The sequence below is a fragment of the Pogoniulus pusillus genome, chromosome 2 (genome assembly GCF_015220805.1).
Source record: "Pogoniulus pusillus isolate bPogPus1 chromosome 2, bPogPus1.pri, whole genome shotgun sequence".
Taxonomy (NCBI): domain Eukaryota; kingdom Metazoa; phylum Chordata; class Aves; order Piciformes; family Lybiidae; genus Pogoniulus; species Pogoniulus pusillus.
Window position 1 is genome coordinate 8,093,709 of NC_087265.1, and position 24,074 is coordinate 8,117,782.

Genomic DNA, 24,074 nt, shown 5'->3' on the forward strand with positions numbered 1-24,074 from the left:
ACCTGACTCAACCCAGGGGGAAAAAACGATGAAACTGAGAAAAACGAATAGTGGGTTCAGAACTTCTGCATCCATCTCATACACTGGCCACCCACGCCACCCCTCAAAGAAATCTACTAACAATGTGGGGAGATACTTTTCCTTCAAACAGCTTAAAAACTTTTCCTTCTTAAAACAAAATTAATCAAATATGGTCTTGACACATTCAGTGAGAAAAGCTAGTTGTTGCCTAACTTTAATGTCTTTAAAAAACCCATTCAATAGTTTTAAAAAACCCCAAACCACATTTTCACCATAGAACTGAAGAGAGCCCTAGGCTACTATGAAAAAAACACCTCCAAACAATAAACAACCAACGCCCACCCCCCCAAAATAAACTAAACCAAACAACCAACAGCACGAAATCCTTGACTAAAGGAAGAAAAGGCTTGCGACTAAAGGAAGAAAAAGCTTGCAACTAAGGAAGAAAAAGCTTGCAACTAAAGTAGTTGGTCCACTGACAGAAGACAGAATTTCTTTAAGGGATACATACATCAACTTATTATGGAAGTGAAACTTTTTCAGTGCCCTAAAACAACAGCACAAGGGCTTAAACTTTAGGAGGCAGTAAAATAAGAGCTGATTTGCAAACTAGAGGAAATATGCAGAGGTGGGGGCAGGAAAAAGGTCAATTGAATACATTTTCCCCTCTCTCCAGAACAGCAGCATGTAACAATACCTAGGGAATCCACTGAAGTTTTAGGTCTGAAGAAACAAATCAAGGAACAAAAGAATTGCATGACTCAGGGAGAGTCACATTCAGTAGTTCTACATGTTAAAGTCCTAGTGCATAAATAACGTTCTTACCAGAACTCCTTAATACAATATTGCTTATTACATAAAAACTATTTACTGTGAAACAGCTGGTTTGCATTGAGAGAGCACTGAAGGAGAAGGAAAGAAAATTAGGGCATTGGAAGCAGCCAAGCAAGGTCTAAAGTCAAGGTTCTGAACTCAAGTTGAATCAGACCCTAGCCTAGTAACATTCCATGCAAGACGTTAAAAGCAGGGATTTGTTTTTCACCGGTGCAGGCATTGGAGAAGGTAAATAAACAAACCTACAACCCACTACTTCCATGTTAGTCAGCAAGGGAGTAAGAATAATGATTCAGCAACTGCTGTTGGCAGACAGAAGTTCTACAAGCTATCAAAATAGTGGTGCCCAACACTTCAGCTCCATGAAAAAATTATGTTTACAAAACAGGCCTAACAGAACACTGAAGATCACTGTTTTACATCCACATCAACACCTGCCGTCGTGAAATGGCGCAGTGTCAACCTGTGGAGCCCAACTGAACAGTCACTGTATTCCTGGGATTCTTCTTTTTAACAATATCAGTTTCTATACAGTAAATTCTATCTATAAATATAGGTAGTGACTGTAGCTATAAATACAGGTGCTGAAAAATAAGTTTTAACTTTTTTTTTTAACTGCAAATGTTTTTCAAACAGTGCATAATAAAGCATGCACTGAACTGGGGAGGGCGGGGGGGGGGTGGTGGTGTTTATTGAGATTTCAAACATTGCCCAGTAAATCTTTGGTCGTAATGAAAACACAAAATCCTGAAATCTTTAAAGTGTTGGGTTTTTTTTAAACGTGAACAGCTTCTTACACAGCTTTGTGCTCTATGATTCTTGACCCATACCAAGCCCTGCAGTATTACAGAGTATAAGAATCAGTTCAACTTTGTATCCAAAAACCAAGTATCGACCTCAAAAGAAATATCCGAGCCTATGCTAAAGAAATCTAAGAACAGTTAGGTCATGAGTGCTGCCAATACTTTCCTGAGAAGAGCATCTCATCTGTACACAACCTCTAGTGAATGCCAGCAAAGCCAAAGATCTGTATTTTGCATCAGACTTTGATGCCAATATTGAAACTGCTGCAAGAAACAGAGATCACAGCAGAAACGTTTGCTGAAGGTAGTGAGCAATTTATGAATATAAACACAATGCCTAAATCCAGCATCTTCTGTGAACTGAAACCTGCAAGCAGCAGTTTTGGACAGAATGAACTTCCCGTGGCCATCTCTCTAGTACCTTATATCAGTAACAGTTATTTTTTCCAAGTTTCACATACTGTGTTAGTCCATTTGCTTCTAGTAATTTTAACTGGAATCCTTTGGCAAATAAGGAGGGAACAGAAGTGATAAATGATTACTTACAAAAATAATTTTCTCAGGTGGGATGCCTGAGGTCCTAAATTATCTTTTTACTCAAGAAAGATTAGCAACTTAATAAAAACGATCTCCAGCTAAAGTACAAAAGATGGGGAGGGTGGGGATGAACACCCCCCCCATACACACAACTTTCCTTTTCATAGTCCACCTGTGCTAAAATCTCTCAATCACCTTTTACTCCCGAGAGCCCCACACAAAATGGTATACTGCAAAACAAGTCCTATTTGTGTTCCTGTAAACTGGATTCTGACAACATTCACGAGCCTCAATACCATTTTTCCCCTAAATGTGCTACTGCACAGAGATAGATCATTCTTGGGTTCCCATGTTACACAGCATAACACCAGCTGTTGAAATCGGTCCCCACAAATGAAAACATTAGGTAAGAGAAAGATCTCATTTCAATTAATTTCTCACAAACCAACTAAACCAACCAATCTTTAAAACTCATCAGCTGATAGTAAGTAATCTGCATCTTTATAGCGGTTAGAGTCCTGCCAAAGCAAAGGGGAGGAGGCTTCCTTTCCAAAGGAGAAAAGAGAGGCAGGACTGTCATGTTCTACCTCTTTCATCTTAAAGGCCATTTAGTCTTTGCTGCATTAAGCAAATGCATGAACACTTCCTTCATCTATCGATTTAATCCTTAAAATTCTATCTTGGAATTGGAATAAACATGGTAGGTGCTACAGCACTGCCACTCAAAATGAGGCACTTATCTTCTGCTTTTACTAAATACATAGCTCTTACAAAACCCTGATAAGAACAGAACTGTTCCAAGACACGTAAACATCATTCAAACGAGAATTCAGGAAACTAGTTTGTTCTTTACGTTGTTCTTTACTACAATGCCCAAAAGCATTCTTCATGCTGGCTCATTACTTAAGACTAATGAGGAAACTATTCAAGATCTCAAATTATCATTTACGTGGGTGCATTTCATACGTTTGCTGTTACCACACAAGGTTGAGATAGAGAATAAATTCTAAACGAGCATGGAAAACTACCTGAATTAAGTAAATTCAGTGCATTTTAAATTTCCTAGACCACAGCCTTCTCATCTATTTCTTCTTTTACTGAATCCAACCCTTCTCAAAATGTCCTCATATTACAGAAGGAATAGTTTTAACTAGCAACACAGAAACAAAAGCAACTAAAGCACACCAGCGTCTTCAGGAGCCCACTGTCCTATATATGTATGTATTATGTCATAATAAAGTTCATGTATCTTACAAGAAACCATTTCTCAGTATTTTCATATATTTTACTGTCAGAGTCTAACAAGATTTGAATCACAGGACCACAGAATGTCAAGGGCTGGAAGAGCCCTTCAAAGATCTCCAACCCCGCTGCCAGAGCAGGATCACACAGGAACACATCCAGGCTGGTTTGAGAATGAATTATTTCAGCATTCCATACACCTTACTATCATCCATTTAAAAGCACTACAGAGATCAATATTCTTACAGTTTTGGGTTTGATATGGTAAATTCCATATTAGCTGTAATTTTGTCAAACTGAGGGGTTTGGCAAAAAAGACTGAATAGGTAGCAAACAAGGCAAAGTAGTACACAGAGAACAAGGGTTAAAGTATTTTCCATAATTATTAACTCACTACCTTATTGGAACATGTAAATACAAAATCATTTTGAAAACATCATTTTTCAGAAGTTCTACAAGGTCAGAAGAACTGCAAATATGTATTCTTTCTCTCTTTTCCAAACATATACGTACCTACACTCACAGACCTTCTGAGAATACAATATTCATTTTGCTGCAGAAGAACAGACATTGCATAACAATGAGATTTGCTAATGAAATCAGCCATCAACCTGGAATACATATGTATTAAACCAAGACCTCAGTGTCATTTTCTTTTTGCATCGTTTGTTCTTTCTCTCATTTTGCCTCGACCTTTCAGTATCCTGTCCTCCTCCTGGCTTCTCTGCTTCAAGTAACAGCAACATTGCAAAATATTTTGTTAACACTGTATGCAGTACACTTTTTATTTCACACAATTTATTCCTTTACTTACTGCTAAATGTGGATTTTATTTGCGTGGGTTGTGTCAGCATTGTTAACATAGCCTTGAAAGGAAGGAGGGGGGGTGGGAAGGGAAAGATGCTAAGGAGACAAAGGAGTTTTGTTTCTGGGTAAAACAGCAGGAATATCTAATTAAAAAATGGGTGTCACTTGAAACAAACTATACCTTCACAGCTGAAGTTGCATTCCAACCAACAGAATAAATTAATCCAAGAACAACACTGTTGGGTTTTTTTATTATTTTCTTCTCTGTTTATCTAATTATTAATCAAGAACAGAATTTAGAACCATTACATGGCTAAAGGTGTAATTGCTTTGCATGAACATACAAAATCACCAGGAAATCAAGTAAAACCATCCAGGCAGATCAGTAACAGTACACGTAGGCGTGTGGTATACATCTCAGTTAGGCAAAAGACTTTACTGAAACAGAAATGAGTATGTAAGAAAATTGTTTCTTCTACTACTCAAAGCTGGCCTTAAAAATTACAGTATTACAATGCTATTTTAAAAGACATTTTTTTCCTCTCATAATATTAATATCCTATTTTGGTTTTGTGGGATATATGCTGCCTTACACTTCATAGATAAAATACAATCTATTTACACCCCCATCTCTAAGAGTATCAAAAGCTATGTTTTTAATTCATTCCCAACCTATTAAAAATAATAAAACAGACATTTTTTTCCACTGCTCTCATTTTTTAGAGCTTTTTAATTTAAAAAAAAAAAGATATTGTTACCATAATACCACTATCAAGGCAAAATTATTGTGAGTAAGCTCCAAACTCATACCAAAACCAAATATAAAGCAGGGTGGGGAATCAAAGTTTACTGGCTTGTTTGGTAGGGTCAACTATTTGGGGGGGAGGGTAGAGGGGGAGGTGGTTCATTTACTTGTTTTTTCCTCCTTTCTTTTTGAAATTATTTTTTAACTAACACTCAAAAAACCCAGTTTCATGAGGGTAAACCACCAATTATTTGTTTGCTTTTCATAAACTAAAACTGCATACAGAACTCCTTAGGAGTAAACAAAACTAATTTTTAGTTTATTTTCTCATAAAGGACATAAGGAAGACATTCACCTATTCTATAATTTAAATGGCACAAAAATAGAAGGCATAAGACACTACTGAAAAACAGAGGAGAGGAATAATGAAATGTCTGAAAATGGATTTAACCATTCCCATGTCATATCATACAACCCAGGAAGAATACCATCAAGATACTGGATGTAATGAGCTAGGTAAGTAATTCAGAGCATAAAAATTTCAATGAACCCACTTAATATGTGCTCCAATTCTTCCTTTGTAAGTTAACTAGCTCTTACATCATTGAGAGCTTTGGAAGCTGAAAGCATCCAACACATGGCCTTATTTTTCCTTCCATTTCTCTCACTTTTCAGGCTGTGTGGCTACATGATATAAACATCCAAGCATATGTCACATGAAAGTGTCTTACTCTCATTCATGCATTAAGATGTCCCACTAAAAAGATGTAAAAGACTATTTTCAATCACACACTATCAAAAAAGGCTTCTGTTTCAATTACAAAGCATTTGTCCTCCTGCAAAAAAGCCATCCATGTTACATCGCAAAATGACCGAGACTGGATGGATAGAGGCACAGTTAATTATAGTGGGCTCACCTGTAAAAGCAAAGACTATGCAACCTCCAGGGTTTGAAAGAAAGAGACTTTAATGCAACAACCTTGACCCTTGGAAGTGCTGGGTCATTTTTGTCTGTGATAAACAGTGATTGCTTTCTATAATTCTAACAGTTGTCAAGTAGGCTGAAGAGTATGGCTGGCAGGTGATAGTTGTGAAATACTCACACTTTTAACAGTGACTTATTACCCTGTAATATAGGTCAACTGTCCAATCCAGCATCCTCTACAAGATGTGATAGGCTCCTGAAGCCATATAGTACACCTGACAGCTATGCTTTTATTAGCATCAAACGACTGTGTATGTGACCTAAGAATACAGAGAACTGTTATAGGATACAGTCTTAAGTTAAATGATTAAATGAGGATTCTGAAGCATTGGAATCTACTTGATGTCTGAAATATGGGATTCTGATCCAAAACCTGACACATACATGTATATATCTGAAGTACAGGCATCAAACCTCACCACTTACACAACATGGCACAAATTTCCTTAATAGGAATGAGACTATAGAAACAATTTGCCCTACAGATAAAAGTGAACCTTCATCCTAAAAGGTGAGGCATAACCTCATGGAAGAACACAGATGAAACTGCATGGAATAGCACATAGAATGAGATGCTGCCAGGTGCTTTTAACAGGTATCTGAGGTTTTATCAATGAAGAGTAACAGTCTCAGAAACGAGACTGGATTTATCAAACATAATTATCTTCTCTGAACTAACTCAAAATAATTTCTTCAGTATAGTCTAAAATTCTGTGTTTTGCTGAAATTAATCAAAGGCGTAGTAGTCCACAGGATCATCATAATCTAAAAATCAACACTGTTCACTTTGCCTGGGAGTTTGTTTTTGGTTTATTCCAGAGATTTAACAGTTCACAGACAGTTTTAGTCTTCTGCTATACTAGCACACTAACATGCATCCCTCTTTATTTTCAGTACCACACAATGCTTAGTTAAAACTATTTCTGGCACTTCATGTTGAAACTCAAGGCTTACTTTTTTAAAGTCTGGCAGTAACACATGCTTATGTTTTTTCCACAATGAAATATCCCAAATTGTAAGGAATTATGATGATTGCCATTTATTAACTTTTAGGGAATAAAAGTGGAGGACAATTTATTAAAGCACAGGGAGAACTCCTGAACACTGGAAGGTCACAGCCTATGTGCTGAGCTGCTAAGCAAAACCATCTATGATGTTCCAGAGCTGCCATTTTTCTTCCATGACAAAGACTCCATCTGCCACAGAGCCATTTACAGCTTCGGAGTCAGAATATCAATGATTTCCAACCATTCTGCAAGTCTGCTTTCACCTTGACATCACCTCTGCAATACACCTAAAACAGATGATACATAAAACCCCTCTACAAGCTCCAAGCCCTTCCTTTATTCAACTGATGCATTTAAGCTGTGATCTAACATACCATTTCTTTTACTTCCTCTGAATTAAACCTCCAAATTCTACATCCTTTTCATTGCTTGCATCATTTAAATAACTCACTTTTGAAAAACCTAGAAAGGAAACCTTTCAAATATTGACAAAACATGTAAAAACAGTTAGAAAACATCTGATCACTTTGAAATGTGTATTCATGTAACATACACAGCCCACAGTCTCTATTTTTTTTTTCTTTTCCAAATAAATAAAACATGTCTGGGAAGGTCCTTATTACAGATCACCATGGAGAATAAACAGTCACAGCTTCACTGATACCAACAAAACTACATTCAGCTCTACATCTCTTGACATATATACAAACTGATTTAAAAAACAAATTCCAGGTTAGGGACAGGTCACAGCAGGAAAGAGAATCTTGCCTTACTGAATGAATAACTAAAGAAGTAGGCTCTCAGATAAAATAGATTATATGTGAATTTGCAAAAGTTTGAGTTTGTTGGGTTTTTTTTGTTTGAATAAATATTTTTATGTATACAGACACACACATGCATGCATACACACTCTCTCTATCATGAAAGGGTCCTGGCAGTTCTGGTCGACAGTCAGCAGTGTGCTCAGGTGCCCAAGAAAGCCAATGGCATCCTGGTTTGTATTAGAAACACTGTGGGCATCAGGAACAGGGAGCTGATCATCCCCCTGTACTCATCAGTGGTGAGGCCACACCTTGAGTATTGTGTTCAGTTCTGGGCCCCTCTTTACAGGAAGGAGGTTGAGGTTCTGGACCGTGTTCAGAGAAGGGCAGTGAGGCTCATGAAGGGCCTGGAACACATGGCCTATGAAGAGCATCTGAGGGAGCTGGGGTTGTTCAGTCTGGAGAAGAGGAAGCTAAAGGGAGACCTTATCATTCTCTACAACTCCCTGAGTTTGGAGCAAAGAGGGGCCCAGTCTCTTCTCCTTGGTGGCAAGCAACAGACTACTAGAAATGGTTTCAAGCTGCACCAAAGGTTCAGGCTGGATGCTAGGAGATACTTTTTCACAGAGTGGGTTATCAAACTTTGGAATGGTCTGTGGTAGTCATCATCCTTCAGATTAGCTGCCAGCAGTAAATTCCCCAAAGGCTCATATGCAAAATATAAAGTCGCATGAACTTGCATATGGAAAATTACTTTTCTGAGAGTTGACCAGAAACACCTTCTTAACCTAAACATTGAAATTAAAGCTACTGCCCATTAAGACTGCCATTTAATTATTAGGGAAATATTTGCCATAAGTGAACATAACTTTGTGTTTAGAAGTCAAGAACACTTCTTTCTATAAGAAAGCCAAACCAAGCAATGTGAAAACTCTTTCCTAATCATATGTACTTGGAAGGATTCCTGAACTTTTAAACCTTGGAAGTAACTGTAAACAGCAAAACCACTGCTTTGTGCAAACAGATCACTGCTATTGCAAAGATAAAACCAGCTGGTCTTAACAATACAATACTACTGCAAATTCAATTTACATCTGAGCTCCTCCAGTTGCCATCTGTACAGTAAAGCTTAATAAACCACTTATTCCTCCTAATAGATGTTAATCGTGGATTGACAACACACAATCAAAATCTGCTCTTTAACCCTTTCAGCAAATAACCATTATTAAATCTGGTTTGCAGCAGGAGAATTAAAACTATTGAGAGCAACTCTTACAGAAGTTGTGTCAGTGGTGGAGAGGTCTTTGGCTTTGTTTTTAGAGAGCTGCCTTCCTATTATAAACCAGACCACATCAAATGAGTCTGTTAGTTTAAAAGAAAAATGCAATAAAACTACAAAACCCACTGGGTATTCTAAAGGGAAATATGCAGTTTATTAATTCCTTCCTTGACACTTTCAGTCATTTTGTAATTTTACTTCTGTGATTGTTTTATTTAGCATGCTAATTCGTTTTGCTTGGTAAATAAACCTAAACATCCAAATACAAGCAAGCGTGTACGCATACAGACATGATGACCCTATCTGCAGTCCAGTGAGCAACACACAGCAACAAACTCATTTTTAATGATTTGTCTAAAGATAACCATGCAAAAATAAGTAGAAAAAAAACCATAATTGCCTTCTGCCTTTTTTTACACTCTGTAATTACTGTAAGCACATAAAACTGTTAAACTTGCATTATTTGTACTTGCTTAGTTGATGATAATTGTTGCTGTTATTCTGAAGTAAAGATACAATTAAATCTGTAGGTGTTACATGTGTATGAAGTGATTTCTCCTGTTCTTTGAGAGGTGGACCATTTCGGACACTTTTACACTTTTTCACAGTATTCACAGTATCATCAGGGTTGGAAGAGACCTCACAGATCATCAAGTCCAACCCTTTACCACAGAGCTCAAGGCTAGACCATGGCACCAAGTGCCACATCCAATCCTGCCTTGAACAGCTCCAGGGACGGCAACTCCACCACCTCCCCGGGCAGCCCATTCCAGTGTCCAATGACTCTCTCAGTGAAGAACTTTCTCCTCACCTCCAGCCTAAATCTCCCCTGGCACAGCCTGAGGCTGTGTCCTCTTGTTCTGGTGCTGGCCACCTGAGAGAAGAGAGCAACCTCCTCCTGGCCACAACCACCCCTCAGGTAGTTGTAGACAGCAATAAGGTCACCCCTGAGCCTCCTCTTCTCCAGGCTAACCAATCCCAGCTCCCTCAGCCTCTCCTCGTAGGGCTGTGCTCAAGGCCTCTCCCCAGCCTCATTGCCCTTCTCTGGACACGCTCAAGCATCTCAATGTCCCTCCTAAACTGGGGGGCCCAGAACTGAACACAGTACTCAAGGTGTGGTCTAACCAGTGCAGAGTACAGGGGCAGAATGACCTCCCTGCTCCTGCTGACCACACCATTCCTGATGCAGGCCAGGATGCCACTGGCTCTCTTGGCCACCTGGGCACACTGCTGGCTCATGTTCAGGCAGGTATCGATCAGCACCCCCAGATCTCTCTCTGTTTGGCTGCTCTCTAGCCACTCTGACTCCAGCTCGTATCTCTGCATCTGAGCTTGCCAAATGGTGCTTCCACCTTTACTGTCAAATTCAAAAGTTGCACTATTTCAAACACTATTTTGTAGTCTCACAGAACTGTTCGCTTTGGAATGGACCTTCAACAATCAGCCTCAAAAGTAAGCTTGCTAAGGGAAAGATTATCCATCTATAGCTTCCCTTGTATTTTTAGAGGCCCACAGAAAAACTGATTGAATAGCACAAGTTTTGCTATAAATTTCTGCCTTTAAATATGCAGTTAGAGAAAAGTTATCAATGTCAACTCGACCACTTATGGAACATTCTTCTTATTCTACTGAGTAAGGCGGCACTTTTTTGTTCAGTATTCACCTTGATTGTTTCACACAGTAAGAGGTCACCTGCAGCCACTAGAAGATCTCAATTCAGCAGTTGCAGGTCTACAGAAAAGTGCCCCTCAAAGTAGGATCTCGACTTGCTTGTGTGAAATACCTCCCAAAACATTATGGACAGAGGATTCAGAATACTTCAGTGTTCAGGAAAGTCAGAGACAATTTCAACTCGAGCAATTAAGTGTTTCCTCATTTCTGTGCAGCTGCATTCTCTCGGTGAGATTCCATCTCATTCCCAAGGAAAAGGATTAAATTGTTTGGTTTGTTGGGTTTTTCTGTTCGTTTGTTTGTTTTTACCCAAGATTTCAGGAGTCAGAAAGTTAGCAGGTTTAACTTTCTGAAGTCCAGGACACAGACAGTGTTTAAAACCAGTTAGGTACTACAACCTCCTACCAGCTGCAAAGCTGGAAGTTTCTGTATGAAAGTTGCAACATGCTTCTTGAGACAGAGGCTGGGAAGGTAGCAGTCTTTCAGTTTTCTTAACAGAAACACATCAGAGCTCAGTTTTAGGAAAAGAAAGCTTTTAACATTAAAACCAGCTCACCTTAGAGAAACTGGCAGTATACTACTGTGTCACAAAAAGTTTGACAATGTCTGCTCCCTGCAATAAATTCTAAATCCCAGGTACATGACTTACCCAGCTCTGTTTTTCCTTTCAAAAGGCAACAGAAGAAAAAAAACCAACACCAAAACCAATAAAAACAAAACAAAACCCACAAACAACAACAGCAAAATTGGTTGATTGCTGGTCCTCACTCCAAAACAGCAGACTGTCCTACCTCCTGCCCTTACCTTCTTTCATATCACTTTGTTCACTTAAAAAAAATGTTCTTTTTTGACCTTTAAGGTGGCTTAGGAACTTTCCCTACACACACTATTGAAATTTACCAGACTGGCTCAGATGGCTGGGACATAAGATGAAGTTATAGTCACAGCAAAGCTAAATTTACAGACATATATAGACAAAGAAAACTGCCCAGAAGGGGCTCAAAGCTACCCTCTCTTTCTCCTTTTACTTTCCCAGACAGGTAAACAAAACAACCAGCAAAGCTTAGGTTATGTGTTAGCCAAGAGACACTGAGATATTAGAGCAGCACAAAGAGGAAGCAAATAGATAAAGCATCCCAAAACGGAGTAGGATGAATTGTTCACTTTTTGCCTTTTTATCCCTTTCAGCAAACTAATGAGTGATATAGACTTCATCATTCTTTTCTCTCATTAAAATATTCCAATTAGCCTCAAACCGGCATAGACTTAAATTCATTTCATAGAATCATAAAATCAAGCAGGTTGGAGGAGAACTCCAAGATCATCCAGGCCAACCTATCACCCAGCCCTAGCCAGTCAACTAGACCATGGCACTAAGTGCCTCATCAAGTCTTTTTCTTCAACACTTTCAGGGAGGGTGACTCCACCACCTCCCTGGGCAGCCCATTCCAATACCAATCACTCTCTCTGGCAAGAACTTCCTCCTAACATCCAGCCTAGACCTCCTCTGGCACAACTTGAGACTGTGTCCCCTTGTTCTATTGCTGGTTGCCTGGGAGAAGAGACCAACCCCCACCTGGCTACAACCTCCCTTCAGGTAGTTGTAGACGGCAATGAGGTCATCCAAGTCTCTTCTTCTCCAAGCTAAACAACCCCAGCTCCATCAGCCTCTCCTCATAGGGCTGATGATGGACTCAATCCCCTGGTCCAAATCATCAATGAAAATACTGAACAGGATTTGGCCCAGCACTGATCACCGAGGGACACCGCTAGTGACTGGCTGCCAACTGGATGTGGCACCATTCACCACCACTCTCTGGGCTCTGCCATCCAGCCAGTTTTTGATCCAGCACAGAGTGAATCTGTCCAAACCATGAGCTGCCAGCTTGGCTAGGAGCTTCTTGTGGCAGACAGCGTCAAAGGCTTTGCTGAAGTCCAGGTAGACTACATCCACAGCCTGCTGCACATTCACCAGGTGGGTAACCTGATCATAAAAGGAGATCAGGGTGGTCAGGCAGGACCTACCCTTCCTAAACCCATGCTGGATGAGCCTGATCCCTTGGCCATCCTGTAGGTGCTTTGTGATGGCACTCGAGACCACCTGTTCCATGAAGAATTGATGGTTATGAGAAGAGCACCAAAATAATAAACTTGAAAAAAGTAATTTCAAATCAATTTCAGATTTTCCTCTCTTGTACCTGACAGAAGTTGCATCTGTGAGCTAAGCAACTCCAGCCAGACTTCATTTAAATCTCTTTATCTGTTTTAGTTTCCACTGTTAGCTTTGTCTAAAGCAAAATCCTGGAGTAAGACACAAACATGTGGTTTTTTTCCCCCTTTAGACATGCTGAAAAAAGCCCAGGCAAACTCATGTAAATAAATGCAAAACTCTTCATTTCCTAATAGTATTCATTCCATAGATAGATAGTCTACTAGGCTACTGTAAATAAACCAATTCATACTCATTATGTACCAAAATATCTCACATTCTGACTGTTCAAAATACTTTTTGAAGCCCTTAAAATTGATTTTATAATCAACACTCTCATCTAATCAATTCTATCTCTATCAATCTCCACTCATCTCTCAATTAGTTTTAAATGTTAGGAAGGTGATTCTCACACACACACACATCTTCACTCTCATGAGACCCCACCTTGAGTACTGTGTCCAGTTCTGGAGTCCTTACTATAATGAAGGTATGGACATGCTGGAGCATGTCCAGAGAAGGGCCACAAGGATGATCAGAGGGCCGGAGCACCTCCCCTACGGGGGCAGACTGAGAGAGTTTGGGTCATTCAATCTGGAGAAAAGAAGGCTCCAAGGAGACCTTATTGTGGCCTTCCAGTGTCTGAAGAGGGCCTACAAGAAAGCTGGGGAGGGACTTCTTTATGATTTTGAGTAGTGGTAACACTAGGGGAATGGAGAAAAAATACAAGTGGGTAGGCTCAGATTGGATGTTGGGAAGATGATCACCATGAGGGTGGTGAGACACTGGAACACGTTGGCCAGGGAGGTGGTAGAAGCTCTGTCCCTGGATGTTTTAAAGGCTAGACTGGATTTGGCTCTGAGCAACCTGGTCTAGTGTGAGGTGTTCCTGCCCATGGCAGGGGAGGTTGGAACTAGATGATCCCTGAGGTCTCTTCCAGCCCTAACAATTCTATGATTCTATAAACATTCCCTGAACTGTATAATATCAGACACAGAAACTACTGAAGGTGTACTGAAAGTATGCAACATAGTAAAACTACATTCTAACATATTTATTCTCAAGCTGACAAAGAAATCCAGGAAGAATTTTAACAGTGTTATCACGGACATTCATTTTTGAAGACCTACTTGATAGTTAAGCCTCAAGTCACTAAAGTAATTGTCCATGTGAACTAAGAATCTAAACGTCATAGTTAAGCCTGTTTTTAATGTCTTGCTGAAATCAGGACCTGGATGCAGGATTTAGTACTCATAACATTTGCCTTTTCCCAATATGATTCATGCTTCTGAGGAAATTATCAGAATGCTTACTGCCACAGCTTACTTACTGTGATGAATGTGGTCAGTTCTGTGACATTGCTGTTTTGCAACCTGCAAACAAAGAAATAATGAACAATCAGCTGGCTCATCCTTTCAGCACAACTCTTGCAAGGTCACAGAAAAGACATCAAAGAGAAAAGTAAAATTTCTCCCAAAAATCCCATATGGAAAGTATTTCCAGTGTGCTGAAAAGCCTGCTTCCCACAGCCAGATACTGTAGTGATTAACACAAGAATAGTTTGAGCCAAATGTTATGTAATCACATATTTTGTTTGCAGCCAGCTGTTTAAATACACATACCCATGCTACACTGACTGAATTGTGAACCGTGAGGTACAATGTGCTCCCTTTGGATGTACACACACTAAGTCAATAGAATCCTTAACTTTAAAATGCAAAAATAATTCTGGCCTCCCAGAAATCAACAGGAATCTAAAATCCTGTTTATACAGAACCAGAATTTTATTGCCTTACTGATGCTCTGAGATTTAAAAAGGCCAAGTGCAGGGTTCTGCACTTTGGCCACATCAACCCCAAGCAGCGCTGCAGGCTGGGGACAGAGTAGCTGGAGAGCAGCCTGGAAGAAAGGCACCTGGGGATACTGGTCGATAGTAGGCTGAAGATGAGGCAGCAGTGTGCCCAGGTGGGCAGGAGAGCCAGTGGCATCCTGGCTTGCATCAGGAACAGTGTGGCCAGTAGGACAAGGGAGGTTATTCTTCCCCTGTACTCAACACTGGTCAGGCCACACCTTGAGTACTGTGTCCAGTTCTGGGCCCCTCAATTCAAGAGAGATGTTGAGGTGCTGGAACATGTCCAGAGAAGGGCAACAAAGCTGGTGAGGGGCCTGGAGCACAAATCCTATGAGGAGAGGTTGAGGGAGCTGGGCCTGTTTAGCCTGGAGAAGAGGAGGCTCAGGGGTGACCTCATTGCTGTCTACAACTACCTGAAGGGAGGTTGTAGCCAGGTGGGGATTGGTCTCTTCTCCCAGGCAACCAGCAACAGAACAAGGGGACACAGTCTCAAGTTGTGCCAGGGGAAGTACAGGCTGGATGTCAGGAGGAAGTTGTTGGCAGAGAGAGTGATTGGCATTGGAATGGGCTGCCCAGGGAGGTGGTGGAGTCACCATCCCTGGAGGTGTTCAAGAAAAGCCTGGATGAGGCACTTAGTGCCATGGTCTAGTTGACTGGCTAGGGCTGGGTGCTAGGTTGGACTGGATGATCTTGCAGGTCTCTTCCAACTTGGTTGATTCTATGAATCTCTCTCACAGAAGGATTTCCAATTCTCCTCACACTATGAGAATTCAAAATCATCTTTATGTCAGTACAAAATCCATATACATTTCACTGAAAATTTTAAAAAATTAAAACTAAAAATAATTTTTCAACACTGGTTTAGCTTGTTTTCCTCCCAGACTTCTTTTTCCCTGGGTAGATGAAGCTTTTCTAATCACACTGAGCAGGGTAATACAGACACTTCAGGAAGATGTTACTTGCTGTAGCAGCAGAAATCTGGTATTGTTGGGGTTTACTAATAACTCTTTTTGTCAGCTTGGTCTTTTCAAAGTATCACCTTCCTGGATACAGAATGGCATAATAGAGTTGGTTGGAAGAGATCTTCAAGATCATCCAGTCCAACCTTCAACCCAGCACTGAAAGGTCAATGCTAAGCTACATCCCTAAGTGCCAGGTCCACGTGTGGCTTGAACACTCCCAGAGATGGTTACTCCACCACAGCCCTGGGCAGATCACTCCAACATTTGGTAACAATTCCCATGAAGAAATATTTCCTAATATCCAGCCTGAACCTCTCCCTACCACAGTTTGTAACCATTTCCTCTAGTCCTGCTGCTTGTCATCAAAAAGAGGCTGACCACATCCTCGCTCCGAGCTCCCTTCAGGTAGTTGTAGAGAGTGAAGAAGTCTCCTCACATTCTCTTTTTCAGACTGAACAACGCCCCAGCTCCCTCAGATGCTCCTCACAGGCCATGTGTTCCAGGCCCTTCACCTGCCTTGTTGGCCTTCTCTGGACATGCTCCAGCCCCTCAATGTCCTTCCTGTAGCGTGGCCAAGAATTGCACACAATACTCAAAGTGTGGCCTCACCTGTGCTGAGTACAGGGGGATGATCACCTTCCTGTTCCTCCTGGCCACAGTGTTTCTAATGCAAGCCAGGATGCCACTGCCCTTCTTGGCCACCTGAGCACAGTGCTGACACAATCCTGGGCAACCTGATCTGGATGACCCTGATTTAGCAGAGGGGTTGGCCTAGATGTTCTCCAGAGGTCCCCTCCAAAGGCCACCATTCTGTGATTGTGCGATCCATATGTATTAAACACATACTTGCTATACAAAGTTTGTAGATGCTCTCTTCAGCTACACTGGTGGAAAACTTCAGCTGAGCAAGGATGCACAAATGCCCACATATCAAGCAATGTTAAATGGGGCATCAGGGTCCTTTTCTTACTGGTTTCTTTGGGGGTTTTGCTTGAAACAGAACACTTTTCTAGAGCATAACGTGGATAGGAGTATAAAGCTGGCCTGTCTCACAGTGTCACTGTCAAGAATAACATACAAAAAACCTATAGGAGCTAAAATTTCTTTTACAATTAGATAAGCTAGGTTACAATTTAAATAAAAGTAGGTAATTACATCAGCAGTCACAGTCTCTTACGTTTACTTTTAAATGACAAGCTGGAAAGGTATCAGCATTAAACACCAACAATAATTGTCTCCTTTTTTTTGTGTGTGATTTTTTAACCTGGGTGGGAAGAGGTTGTGGGGTTTTTGTTTTGTTGTGTTTAGGGCTTGTTGGTTTTGTTATGGCCACTGCTGTAAAACTACACTCCTGGGCCTGACAGGAAAACAGCAGGTATATTTCTCCCTTGTCAAAGGACAACCAGCAGCAAATCATTCCTCCTAACAGCTTGTGGCAACATCATCAACCTAAACAGGAAAGGAATCACGTTTGCTATCCCAAGGAGAAATCAAAACATTACTCTTTTCTTTCTATGTCTTATTGGCATGCTTTGACAACATCAAAAAAATTCCCAACCTATTAGACCTGAACCAAGAGAAGTGATGGAAGGAGGTATGACACAGTAACTACTACCATTTAAAAGCTGGGAGCAAAGCATTTGATGGAGGAAAAACTCAAAGCATGAATTTTGCTGCTCTCAACCATCCTGCTGGCAGATTAGAAACCCTAAACTGTCCTTCAGAAAGCAGAAAACAAAATCCCATTTCCTCCTCTAACATGGAAACATGGTATTTCTTGTATTAGCTGAAGCTCATGTACTTGCTGCCTGTTAGAATTTTGCACATATGTTCTACTACTGCCTGCATCAATACTTGGGACACTGCTACATTCCGAGTTTGTTATCAGTCCTGAAGGCAGTGATTAGCCCACCGAAACCTGCACCTTGGGACAAATGTAGAAGGATCAACAGAGTTGAGGATAGTGAAAACAGCTCTTTATTTTCCAGCTTGCCACTTGTAAGGGATGATAACCAGCCACCACATTGGTAGGCAGAGCATGCTGCAGTCACAACTTCCTCATGCTGTCCAAGCAGAAGAAAATGTTTCTCCATAGAAAAGCTACCCAGATCCCTAGGGATCCAAATGCATTGGAAAATAGCCTATTTGTTTCCTCAGGGTAACAACACTTCCAAAAGGGACGACTGGGAGGAAACAGTGACTTGTAGATGCAGCCTGATATTCCCTGCTAATCTGTTGCTTCACCACTTTTTCAGCAGCTGATGAGTTTTCCTCTACACTTTGCTCTAACTGGATGCAAGTGTGTAAACCAAGGACAGAGAAAAGAGGGCTTTTTTAGTATCTTCTCTGTCCTTAGTACATGAACACAGTCACTACTTGGGAAATCCTCTACAACTTTATCACAAATGTAAAAACAAATGTAAACAAATAAGTTCTCACCAAAAGATTGGAATAGGCGCTTAAGAAATCGTAATACAAAGGATGGCAAAAATGCAAATAGAAACAGATTAACATCTTTAAAATCAGGCTTTACTATGGCTCAAATACTCTCGGGTCTGCATGTGTTAAGTAGTATTCCCAAAGCAAAAAAAAATCATTATTAGACATGTTCATAAGCAAAATCATTTCATACTGTCCAGAGCCATCTCAAAGCTTCATATCACACAAATTACATCACACAGTAATGGGAAACACACTTCTCCTACAAATTGTATTTGTGTTCTCTTACTTTCTTTGGCTAAAGACCTGCTGAAGTCAATCTTCAGTGTTCAATGGCACAATAAACATGTCAATGTCTCACTCTGCTCAGCTGAGCGAACATGCAGTCCAGTGCAAAGCAAGGTCAGGATGCAGCCACTGCAAGTGGGACTACTTACAGGAACACCTCAGCACAGAATAGAAAAAGGTACCAGTTCAGTGGTAGTAACTTTTAACTGGTTTAAACCTCTCTTAGGAAAAGCAAGAATTTTGATCATCAGAACCAAAAATAATAAATGATGACAAGAAAGTATTCAGGTGGAAACAAGAGCACATAGTTTTGGTAGCTGTGATGTTTCATTACCTCAGTACTGCACAGTTGCCTGTCACACATTTCTGCCATTCACTTTACAGCTAACAGGTCCAACTTGATGACATCAACTAGTAAGTAAAAGGCACCTCTATTGTGGCAAACGTGATTCTGATTGATAACTTACTGTTTTACTCAAAATTGAATTTTCATTAGCTGACCATGTAAAGGTTTGCTCTACAACTGTAAAATTAACATAAAAAAAAAACCCTTATGATAAAAGTAAGTTCAAGGAATAATTCATGATTTTATGTTCACACAGAAATAGACTACAGCAAATGTGACTAAGACAAGTGACTGAGATCTGGAAAAACATACTGTTTGCTGCAGATCTATATATACATCAAGACTGATGCTTTGAAATTTAAAACTAAAACCAGAGGAAGCATCTACTCTTATAAATAACATGTTCCTTACAGACATCAGTATTTTTCTTCCTAAAGGTGCAGAGACTTCTTTTGGCTCTACCATCTGAAGTACAAACAGATGCCCGTGATGGTTTGGGCATTCCCTGCCCTTCCCCCCCCCCTTTAGAAATCACCCAGACTAGACTCAGCCAGCTCTGGAAATATGAATGAAGCTTGTTATTTACAGCTGGCACATTATACAAGCAGATATTTACAGTATATACAGTTATATACATAAAGATAAAAGGCAAAAAGGTAATACAGGAACACAACTCCCCTTCCAGAAACCTGAGTCCCCAGGAGGGGCTCTCAACTGCCCCTGCACCTTCCCCCTACCCCTCTCAACCTTACCCCAGTCCCAAGGAAGAATGGAGGTTCGGCCAGGGGCTTACGAAGCAAAGTGGATTAGCCCAAAATGGAGGGTGAGGTTAGAGAGATGCAGCTCAGCCAGCAGCCCAAGTGAGAGTGGTGTGCCCAGTGTCTCATCTGTGTTTTGACTTATATTTTTATTCATCTCAGCAAGCCTATGAGGTAAGTAGAAATCACTCTTGTATTAATTTCACAGCCTATGATCTAGTCCTCACCAAAACATTCTAGCTAGCTTCAAAACTAGCACAATGCCTTAAATACACAAATACTAAGTGGAAAACTAAGCTAAAACTCAATGGCAAAGATATAATTTGACATGAACTTTATCAAGTTACACAACACTGACCTCTCTGTCAAATGAAAAAAAGGAAATTACCAAAGAATATTGTTTCAGACTAAATATTCTCTTCCTTAACACAACCATACATGCATAGAAACATGAAGAGCTCAGAATTTACCTTCTAACTGCAGTAAAAGAAGTCATTGCAACTTTCTTAGTACTCACTGCCACTCCACTAACAAAACTCAACAGAAAAGCATTCTAGTGAGGTTTAATTTCAGAAATTTTTTTTCCAGAACTGGTTATTGTAGTTGATTGGATAGGGCTGGGTGATAGGTTGGACTGGAGGATCTTGAAGGTCTCTTCCAACCTGGCTGATTCTATGATTACAAAGCATAACACCAACAAATCCTTAAATGAAAACAAAATTCTAACAATCTAAGAATAGTAGCCCAGCAACAGCTGACATCCCACACTCGTGGAGATAGGTGGAAGATGAATATTTAGAAGAAGAAGAAGGAGAGGAAGAAGAAGAAGGAGAGGAAGAGGGAGAAGGAGAGGGAGAGGGAGAGGGAGAGGGAGAGGGAGAGGGAGAGGGAGAGGGAGAGGGAGAGGGAGAGGGAGAGGGAGAGGGAGAGGGAGAGGGAGAGGGAGAGGGAGAGGGAGAGGGAGAGGGAGAGGGAGAGGGAGAGGGAGAGGGAGAGGGAGAGGGAGAGGGAGAGGGAGAGGGAGAGGGAGAGGGAGAGGGAGAGGGAGAGGGAGAGGGAGAAGGAGAAGAAACAGTAGAGTGCCTGAAAGTGAAGATTGTAAACTTTCTGTTTCTATTCTCAGGACTCACCAGGCACAGGTGGAGTGTCTCATGGATTGCAGTGCACTGCAGACACACAGGCAAAAATGTGCTTCTCATTCCAACAATGGGACAGTTAGCGTGCACAGGAAAGATTTCATCATTTATGCTAATATAACCTATCCTCTTTTTCCCCCCTCCACATTATTTTCTTATCATGTACACTTAAAGAAAAAGGAAGTTTCCTGTGCTTAATATTAGCATATAAATGGAGCTAATTGAGGTTTGCCTAAAGTGGGAAGACTGGGTGGTGTGAATTCCCACCTTTGTTACTGTTATCACTTTGCAAAGTGGTTTTTAAAGCAAAACTAGAATAACTGGTTTACATTCTGGCAGGGGCATCTTTCCAATTAAATGAAAACTCAGAATCTGAAAAGCAGTGACTGCAGCAAAAGAACTACCATTTGTGTAGCGCTATGAAGCAAGATACTTTCTTACTCAGCAGCAATTTGCTTCTTTCTCCAGTGCAAACATACCACAAAAGATACACCTGGATTTTCTCGAATTACTTGGTACCCTTTTGAATTATATTGCAAACAAAGGTTGAAAGAACATAAGCTTTCGAGTTACATTCTGTTTTCCTTAGTTAATTCAGGACTTTGCCCTGGATATTTACTGGGACAGGACAGCTAACAAAGTTACAGCATTATAAAAGAATGAATAATTGAGATTAGGCAAACTCTGTCCAAGTGTATCACCCTCCTGTTAACATTTATAGCAACGTTAACAGAATAGCAAGTGTTTCTTGGAATCTGATAGAAGTAACATTGATGAAATGGGGGCACTTGTTCCCTAAAACGCACATAAATATTTTCCAATGCTGAAGGAAGTTTCTCTACACAAGATAAGGTCTGTCATCCTGAAAGACTCTTTCACTGGAATAGTAAAAAGGAAAACAGATGTTTGTGGCCCTAAAATACCCCATTTTCTAGAAGTGGCAGCAAACAAAGGCCTTTGCCCACATCTTAACTGCAAAACCAGAATGAACGTTAAGAAATGCTAATTCGGTTTCATTGTACAAAGAAATCACTTTCTGAACAGCAGAAAATGGGAGTTGTCCATTTTAATGGCTATTGTCCTAAACTCAGGAAGCCACACAGTGAGTATTTTAGCACTGCTTTGTGAAAGCAAAAGTCAGAAAGAGCCTTCGGATCAGCTGCAGTCCCTACTTTCTTCAGTGGGCAGACCACATCCCTCTATTGTAGAGGCAACAGAAGAGTTGTTTCTTTTTCTTCTAAAAAGTAATAAATTCGGTTACCTAACTGAAAAACAAAACCACAGTGAAAAAGGCAAAGGTAAACAGCGTGCAGGAATGAAGTGACAGGTTTGTGGGTTTTTTGCATTATTATTCTAGTTACTAGAACTGTGAATACAAATAGTTCAAAGTTTTTAATGTTCAAATTCTCACCACAGATCTAGGTACCTTTATTGGGCATGTTTGCTATTATAGCAAGAAATCATATGTAGAACACAGAAAATTCACTTTTACTGTCTCCCAACACTGAAGTCTCCTGCTAACATATGGGTATAGCTGGGGTGTGAAAATACAAATTTGATTCCTTTAAAAAAAGGTAATTCTAAGATCATATTATTTACTGTATAACAGTGCATATGTGTTATAGGCACACTGGAAAAAAAGACAGAACAGATTCAACTAGAAGAGTATTATCCTGTCCAGCTCTGGGACTCCCAACACAAATGAGACATGGACCTGCTAGAGTGGGTCTAGAGGAGGGCCATAAAGATGATCAGAGGGATGAAGCACCTCTCCTATGAAGACAGGCTGAAAGAATTTGGGCTGAAAAATAGAAGGCTCTAGGAAGAGCTTAGAGCTGTATTTCAGTATCTGAAGGCAACCTGTGGGAAGGCTGGGGTAGGACTGTTTAGAAGGCCTTGTGGTGATAGGATGAGAGGCAATGGTTTGAAACTGGAACAGGGTAGATTTTGGCTGGACATTAAGAAGCAGCTTTTCACAATTAGAGTGGTGGAATACTGGAACAGGTTGCCCACGGATGTGGTGGAGGCCCTAACCCTGGAGACATTCAAGATCAGACTTGATGTGGCCCTGGGCAGCCTGATCTAGTTGGAGAAGTCCCTGCTTACTGCAGGAGAGCTGGACAAAATGATCTTTGAGGGTCCCACTCAACCTGATGAAATCTGTGAATCTGTAAACTGCAGGAATTGAGACATTTTTATCTGCAAATATGTATATATGTAATAACAATAATTTATTGTAATTCTAACTCACTCTTGCTCAAGATAACATTATCTCCTTTAAGCACAAAGGTGTAGCACTTTTAGACACTGGGATGTCTTGCTAACAGGAACCAAAAATTTCCATCTATCCACAAGCCAAGTCAGCATAATAGAATGTTCAAGCACTCACATGTAACCCCTCAGCAGGCCATACACCTCTAGTTTGTAAGCTCATTTTCTTCCAGGATAACAATCATAGGCTCCTGCTCTGACATCTGCCACGAAATGGATCATACTAGCACTTATTTTACGTATCACATAGTGCTTAGACAGTAATATCACATTCCCTCTTCTGTGTTTCACAATGTGCACTCTTCAGTTCTGTCCTTGAGAACCACAGCCTGCCTTTATGCTACTGTAGAAGCAGCATGTATTCAAATCTGAGTTACAGAGCCACGCATTGGGAGGTGTCGTTAACAAGTACCTACTACTGGAAGATAAATAGCAGCAATATGTACTAAAAATATATCGGGGTATGAAGAAGCTGTGATAATAAAACACCCCTTTTGTGATTCGACTATTACATCTTTGTTTTCATTTAAGAGTGTTTAGTGAGATGGTTGATTTAAATTAAAAATCTTGTAGTAAGCTTTTATTGGTTTAAACCACTCTACTTACCTTGGATCACTGCTCTTTATTAATCACTGTGAAAATCACAAGATAATGGATCACACTACACGTTCCTTAGTCACACATAATAGTGAAGGCAGCATCACTTTTTGGAATGATCAACAAAAGGGGTGAAAAATGGCTTTGGTTTTATGGACAGGTGGGGTGGTTTGGGTTGGCTGATTGGTGATTTTTTCACTTTTCTGGTTAGTTTCAGAAGTCTACCAAAAAAAAAAAAAAAAAAAGGCCCTGAAGCTGGCAAGCTAAATTTAACATGGCAAAGAACAAATAGTCATTTTCCTAATTTTCAGAATCACAGTATGCTTACACCTTTCCCTTTATTGGCTTCACGCCTGCAGAAATGAAGAATGATTATTAAAAGGCAGAATTGCAAACAGAAAAAATTAAGCTAGTGAACATATTTTATCAGATTAAAACGGCTACTTTGAAATAACATGTTAGACTTGAAGAATAATAAAAGGCTTCAGATTGGTCAATGTGCAAATAATCCTGTCCAAGGCAAT

At 40.3% G+C, this 24,074-nt stretch overlaps 1 protein-coding gene across 15 annotated transcripts in view; it reads right to left on the bottom strand.

Annotated features, from left to right (window-relative positions):
• BAZ2B (bromodomain adjacent to zinc finger domain 2B) overlaps positions 1-24,074 on the bottom strand; it is a 142,467-nt gene that overhangs the window by 94,277 nt on the left and 24,116 nt on the right. For 14 of the 15 annotated variants that reach the window (XM_064155482.1, XM_064155549.1, XM_064155541.1 and 11 more), the window contains exon 2: positions 14,232-14,274. The exons of the other annotated variant lie outside the window; for it this stretch is intronic. The gene's annotated coding sequence lies outside the window, so the exon portion shown is untranslated. The remainder of the gene's footprint in view (positions 1-14,231; positions 14,275-24,074) is intronic. 15 annotated transcript variants of the gene reach the window in all.